The 7,668-nt window shown below is 27.2% G+C and overlaps 1 long non-coding RNA gene across 1 annotated transcript; it reads left to right on the top strand.

The window, feature by feature from the left end:
* Window positions 1-3,842: 3,842 nt before the first annotated feature.
* On the top strand, window positions 3,843-7,095 carry LOC111686218. The gene is made up of 2 exons (XR_006940949.1): window positions 3,843-3,902; window positions 6,606-7,095. It is a non-coding gene; the product is annotated as an uncharacterized LOC111686218 (long non-coding RNA).
* Window positions 7,096-7,668: the final 573 nt, after the last annotated feature.

Here is a 7,668-nt window from a genome sequence, read left to right as displayed (position 1 = left end):
AGACTATAGACTAGACTATAGACTAGACTATAGACTAGACTATAGACTAGACTATAGACTAGACTATAGACTAGACTATAGACTAGACTATTGACTAGACTATATACTGAATATAGACTAGACTATAGGCTACACTATAGACTTGACTTAGATTAGTCTAGTCTATAGTCTGTAATCTAGTCTATAATATTGTCTATACTCTCGACTAGAGTTTCGGTTAAAGTCTTTACTATAATGTGATCTATTATCTCGAATATGATTAATTTCGACTAAAATTTGTCTTTATAGTACATAGAAACTTTTGTTCTAGACTACTCACTACATAATTGTTTTTTAAAAATATATATTTGTTTGTATATTAAAAATTAACTTTACCTTATTTAAGACTTAAAATAAACAAATTTGAATTCATTTATAAATAAGTTTAAACATTTTTTTTTTAAATGTGCAAATATTTATGTGGAAAAAAATATATGAAAATATCACGTTTTCTAAATTTATGCAATTCATAATAACAAATTTATATATTTTTGTAAGAAAAAAAAAAAAACAAAAATAAACGTTTCAAAAATAATTTTACTAAAATTTTTATTTTTATATTTCTTTCAACTTATTTTTTATATATTTTCATTTTGCATAAAGGAAAAACAAATAAAAATTTTAATTTTTGTTGTTGTTTTTTTATTTCTAAAAGAAATTCTTAGAATTCTTACTTAAGTCATGGTATATATTTATACATTTCACTTGTACTAAATATTATTATACTTATATATGTTATTTTGTTGTTTTTGCAGTTGTTTCTGGCGAAATTTACATGTCTACTTTTTTTATTCAATGTATGATTCTCTCAAAGGTGTTTTCTTTCTTTATTTGTTTTTGTTTTTTTATTTAAAGTAGATTCTTAAAAATATTATTGATATTGTTGACACTTGAGTGTAGGCTGACTTTTGGTCTTTTCTCTCGATTCTGATAAAAAAAACAGAATGTCTTTTAGTTTCAGGTGTTTTAGAAAGAAAAAGTTAGTTCAAGGTAGCGATTTTTCAATGGAAAGCAGAGAAAATCTCATTTTAGTGAAAAATTGCATTTTTAGTGAAAACTGTAATCATTTAGAATAATTATTTGTGATCAGGCTGGATTTTGTCTAGAAATCTGTTTATGGAATTGAAAAGTTGAATGTGATCAAACTTGTATTAGTCTACGAAGGATGCTTTCCATCCATGCGTTATTTATCTAGAATAGTTGCAAGTTTTTGCAAAAACTATACTGAGTTTTAATCTAGTAAAGTTGATTGTGTCCATGTTGGTTTATCAAACAGATTCTGTTGCTTATGATCAAACAGATTCTGAAAATGTTGATCAAGCTGGTTTTTTTCTTGGTTGTAAAGTTGATCAAGCCGGTACTAGTCCAAAAAAAAGTTGTTTGCCTTCCATGAGTTATTTATGTGGAGTATTCTCAAGGTATTTAAAAAACTTTACTAAGTTTTAATCTAGAAAAGTTGATTGTGTCTTTAAAAGTTGCTTATGATCAAGCAAATCTTTATAAATGTTGATCAATCTGGTTTTCATCTTGTTTGTGATCTTGTTGGTCTTTATCAAAAAAAAGTTGTTTGTGATCAAGCTGGTTTTTATTAGGACGGGTTGCTAGTGATCACGTTGGTTTTTGACTGAAAAAGTTGCATGTGATCAATCTTGTTCTTCGTAAAGAAGTTGCGTATGATCAAGATGATTTTTATCTAAAAAAAATTGCATCGCTTTCGTCTAGACAAATTTTTGTGATCAAGTTGATTTTCATCTAGACAAGTAGCTTATGATCATGTTGGTTTTTGTCTAGAAATGTTTCATGTGATCAAGCTGGCTTTTATCTTGAATAGTCTTGCTTGTGCTCATTCTAATGATTATCTAGAAAAGTTGCTTGTGATCAATATGATTTTTATCTAGAAAAGTTTCATATGATAAAGCTAGTTTTTGTTTTGAAAATTTGCTTGTGATCATGTTAGTTTTTATTTAGAAATGTTGGTTATGATCAGCTGGTTTTTTCTAAGAAAGTTGTCTTGAAAAGTTGCTTGCGATCATGCTAATGATTATCTAGAAAAGTTGCTAGTGATCAATATGATTTTTATATAGAAAAGTTGTATATGATAATGCTAGTTTTTGTCCTGAAAAGTTGCTTGTGATCATGTTAGTTTTTAACTAAAAATGTTGTTAAAAACTGTTTTTTATCTAGGAAAGTTGTCTTGAAAAGTTGCTTGTGATCATGCTAATGATTATCTAGGCAAGTTGCTTGTGATCAATATGATTTTATTTTAGAAAAGTTGTATATGATAAAGGTAGTTTTTGCCCTAAAAAGTTGCTTGTGATCGTGTTAGTTTTTATATAGAAATGTTGATTGTGATCAAGCTGGTTTTTATCCAGGAAAGTTGCATGTAATTAAGTTGGTTTTTGTTTAGAAATTATGCTTGGGATCAAGCTTGTTTTTGCCTTTAAAAGTTGCTTGTGATCATGTTGGTTTTTATCTAGAAATGTTGGTTTTAATCCAGCTGGTTTTCATCTAGAAAAGTTGGCTGTGATCATACTGATTTTCCTCTAAAATATGAGCTTGTGATTCTATTGGTTTTAATATACAAAATTGCTTGTGACCAATATGTTTTTTATGTAAAAAAAGTTGCTTGTAATCAAGTTAAAGTTTTTTTTTTAGAAAAGTTGCATGTGATCAAGCTTCTTTTTATCTAGAAGAGTTGCTAGTGATCAAGGTGGTTTTTTTTCGGAGAAAATAGTTTGGAATCAATATGATTTTTGTCTAGGAAAGTTGCTTGTGATAATGTTGGTTTTCTCCTAAGAGAGTTGCTGGTTTTCATCTAGAAAAGTTGCTTGTGATCATGTAGGATTTCGTTTAGAAAAGTTGCTTCTAATAATGCCGGTTTTTGTCTAGAATAGGTGATGTGTTCTTGGAAAGTTGCTAGTGTTCAAATTGGTTTTGAAATGTCGTCTAGAATGATTGCTTATGATCAAGCAAGTTATCGTATATTTACGTTCAGGTTTAGTTTTCGTATAAAAATCTTATTGCTAAATTAAATTCTTCAGTTGACAACACTGTTTTTAAGCAGCATGACCAAAGCTAAATAAAACAAACCTAGCAAAACAAATCAAATAAAATACAATTGTATTAATTTTGTAGTTGTTGTTCTATTAGTTGCTTTACTTTTAACTGTAAACCAACTAATAAGTGAGCATTAGAATTGCTCTCACAATCTCTCTAGAAACATTTAATTCGAGTAAATGATTTCCTATAGAATTCTATAACTCATACGTATGGTTGAACGTTTCTTTAGCCATGTATGTGAGTGAGAGTACTTTTCAAGAGTATGAGTTTTTGTCTTTGAATTTCTATTATTTTGACGTTTTTTATCATTTAATTTTAGCGTTTGTTTCATAGAGTTTTTTTATTTTTATTCTCTAGCCAGCAGTTGACTGGTAAACTTTTGCGATTTTGCAAATGATTGAATCAAAACGAAATTAAACGAACGAGCGAACGAACGTCAAGCTAAGCAACGTGTGTGTTGTATGAAATTTAAAAAAAAGACGCCGGAATTGTAATTAACGCTTGAATTTTACAAAAAAATTAAAAATTTTGAAATTGAAAATCTTTAAACGAAAAACAAACGGGAAAATTCTTAAAACGAATAAATCTTAAAAAAGTGAAAAATTCTAAATCTAAAGAATGTTACAAAAAATTTTAAAATCATTTTAGTAAAAATACTAAAATTAAAAAAATTATAATAAAAACAACGACAAAAATTTTAATGATTTTTTTTAACAAATAAATCTTCAAAATAAATTAATATTAATTAAGCACACGAGTAGTAATAAAAAAAACGAAAATATTTTTAAAAAAAATTTCTAAAGGTATTAAAAACGGAGTAAACAAAACGTAGATATTTTAATGAAAACAATAAATTATAGAATCACCGGAGCTAAACTTGTTGGTTTAAAAAATATATAAATCTAAAAAAAATTATACAACTTAATCAAAACATATTTGTTGTGTTATGGCAAAAAAAAATAAATAAATAAAAAATGTTATTTTTATAAATACTATTATCAGACGTGTATGTAAGATGCTGATGTTTAAATAAAAGAAACTTCAGTTATGAAAAAGAATAAAATCTTGAAAAGTTTTTCAATAGAATTTTGCTTAAAATTAAAAGTAAATATTCGAATTTCCAACTAAACTGAAGTTATATAAAAAAGTTGCTTATGATCTTGTTGGTTTTTGTTGAGAAAAGTTCACTGCGATCACTGTGAAGATAAGATCAAGATGATCTTCATTGAGAAAAGTGAGCAATCTGTTATTTATCAATCTGCAGCTTGTTCTCTGATTCTTTAGAAAAGTAGTTTGTGATCAAGTTTGTTTCTGTCTTGAAAAGTTTCGTATGATCATTTTGGTTTTTGTCTTGAAAAGTTTTTTATGATTATGTTCGTTTCCATATTGTGATCATGTTGGTTTTCGTCTTAAAAGCTTTCTTGTGATCATGCAGGTTTTTTTAAGAAAGGTTTCTTGTGATCATGCTGGTTTTTGTCTAGAACATTTACATGTGATCAAGCTAGTTTTCTTCTAAAAAAGTTGCATGTGATTAAGCTCCTTTTCATCTGGTAAAGCTGCTTGTGATTAATCCAGGTTCTCTAGAAAAGCAGCTTGTGATCAAGTTGGTTTCCATCTTGAAAAGTTTCTTATGATCACGTTCGTTCCCGACTTAAAAAATTTCTTGTGATCATGTTGGTTTTTGATGCTTGTAATCAAACTAGTTTTCTCTTGAAAAGTTGCTTGTGATCATGCAAGTTTTCTTTAGATTGGTTTCTTGTGATCAAGCTGGTTATTGCCTAGAACTTTTACATGTGATTAAGTTGATTTTCGTCTAAATTTTTTGCATGTTATTAAGCTCCTTTTCATCTAGTAAAACTGCTTGTGATCAATCTGGTTCTCTAGAAAAGTTACTTATGATCATGTTGGTTTTTGTCTTGAAAAGTTTCTTGTGATGGTTTTCGTCTTAAAGAGATCAAACTAGTTTTTCTCTTGAAAAGTTGCTTGTGATCATGCAAGCTAGATCATTTACATGTGATCAATCTGATTTTCGTCAAAAAAATTTGCATGTTATTAAGCTCCTTTTTATCTAGTGAAAGTACTTATGATCAATGTGGTTCTCTAGAAAAGTTTCTTATGAAAAATTTATTATGATCCTGCTGGTTTTTGTCATGGATGTAATCAAGCTGGTTTTTGTCCAGAAAATTTGTTTGTGATAAAGCTGGTTTTCAGTTTGAAAAGTTGCTTGTGATCAGACGGTGTTTCTTTTAAAAAGGTTTCTTGTGATAAAGCTGTTGTTTGCCTAGAACATTGACTTGTGATTAAACTAATTCTTTTTCCTCAAAAGTTGCTTGTGATCAAGATGGTTTATAGCTTGAAAATTAAGCTGATTTTTTAATAGAAAGATGCCTGAGCTGGTTTTCCTCTAGAATTTTGCTTGCAAAATCAATCTTCTTGTTGGTTTTTGTTAAGAAAGTTGTTTGTGATCAAGCTGGTTTTCATCTTGAAAAGTTGCTTATGATCGAACGGGTTTTTAACCTTAAAAGTCGCCTGTGATCAAACTTGTTCCCATTTTAAAAAGTTGCTTATGTTTAAGTTAGTTTGTAGAGATCGAGCAAGTAAGCTGCGATCAAGCTTGTGATCTAAAATAGTTGATCAAGATCCTGCAGGTTGTTTTGTAGAAGAATTGCTTGTGATCGTAAAGGTTTTTGTTTTAAAATTTGCAGATTTTTTTGCGCAGAAAAGTATCTTTTAATCAAGCTTGTTTTGGTCTAAAAAAAAGTTGCTGCTGATCATGCTGCTTTCAGTCTAGCAAAATTTGCTTGTGATCATACAAATTTCCCGTAAACCAAGTTTGCTAATGATTAAGCTAATATTCATAGAGAATATTGCCTTTTTTCCAATAACTTCGCTGTTCAAAAGTTGTTTTCCTATTGAAAACATGTTTTCCTCCTTAAACTCATTTTCTTAGAAAAATCGCAAATTATGCCACACTGCTATTGTTAATTAAAAACATTTATTAGTTTCTATTTTTAAACAATTTAACCATTAATTTCCGCTAAACGTAAAGCTTTTATTACATTATTTTGCTCATCAATTGAAATGTTTCTAATTAAAATGTTTAAAATTGTTTTCTTTAAATATTTAAAAATTACAATAATTAATTGAAAAACACAACAGCAGATTTATAGAACCACTTAAAAATGCAAAAAAAATATTGAAAAATTTAAACAAATAGCAATGAAAAAAATTAACTAAAATTTGTTTAAAAGGGAAAAATATTAAAATAAAATAATTTAAATTATCTTTAAGTGTCTGTAGCTCTCCTAATATGAAAAATAGACAGAAATTTTAAACATACCAACAGAGAGATAGATATGGCAAATAAAAACAATTGCACACCTTTCAAATTGAATGAAACAATTCAAAACAAATTAAAAAAAAAAATTGATAAAACAACAACAGATTATAAGAATGAAATGAAAACAAAACCCCACAGAACATAAATACGTTTCTCTCTAATTTAGTTGGAAATTCACATTGAACGCGTTAAAACCTTGAGAGACATTAAATAGCTAAAAAAAAACAGGGAAAAGAAAGGTTTTGAAAAATAGAAAAAAAAAACATAAAGAATTTAGAAAATTAAGTGAATTTTAAACCAGGGGATTTAAAGCAATTAGAATTTTGCTTTTAACAAAAAAAAATAATAAAAAAAAAATATTTTACAAAAATTTTTATTAAATTTACTCAATTAACTTTTATATATTTCTTAAATTATTAAACAAAAAGAGTTTTCTAGAGTTCCAAATATAATCTAGTGATAACACAACAAAATAAGTAATAAAAAAAACGCTATAAAAAAGTATTAAAAAATATAAAACAAAATTCAACAAAAACCAAAAATAGTAAAAAAACTAAATAAATAACAAAAGAAATTATTAATTAATAAAAAAAAATTATAAAACTTAAGTAAAATAATACCTCATCGCAAAAAAAAGACATACCACTTAAGCATAATTAATCAAAATAAAAACAAGAAAAATTAAAAACGTTAAGAGTTTTCACAAAATCTTTAATATTTGAAAACAGTATTTGAAACTAAACAAAAGTTTAAATATACTGCGTAACATCACCAGCTTATCAGGTTAGTTAGTAGAAAAAAACATTTTCCCATAAAAAGATCACAATAGTTCTAGGAATTATTATTAAAACGCCCACACTTTTTAATTTAAAAATTGTCATTTTAAGTTTTATGCATACAATAGGCGCCAAATTTAGATTTAGTTGTTTTATTTTTGGTCATAAAGATTCACGAGTACAATTTTAATATTCCTGATTCATTTTTAAGCAGTTTTTGTATATATATAATAAATATAAAAGGCTCTTGCACAATGGGTTAGAATGCGAAAATATTGGCAAACTCACTATAGTTCAGTTCTAGCCCAGTTCTAGTTCAGTTCTAATCCTTTTCTAGTTATGTTCTAGCTCTGTTCTAGTTCTGTTCTAGTTCTGTTCTAGTTCTGTTCTAGTTCTGTTCTAGTTCTGTTCTAGTTCTGTTCTAGTTCTGTTCTAGTTCTGTTCTAGTTCTGT

Source organism: Lucilia cuprina, chromosome 5 (genome assembly GCF_022045245.1).
Source record: "Lucilia cuprina isolate Lc7/37 chromosome 5, ASM2204524v1, whole genome shotgun sequence".
Taxonomy (NCBI): Eukaryota; Metazoa; Arthropoda; class Insecta; order Diptera; family Calliphoridae; genus Lucilia; species Lucilia cuprina.
Note: the sequence above shows the minus strand (reverse complement) of the source record. Positions and strands in the feature narration are given on the sequence as shown.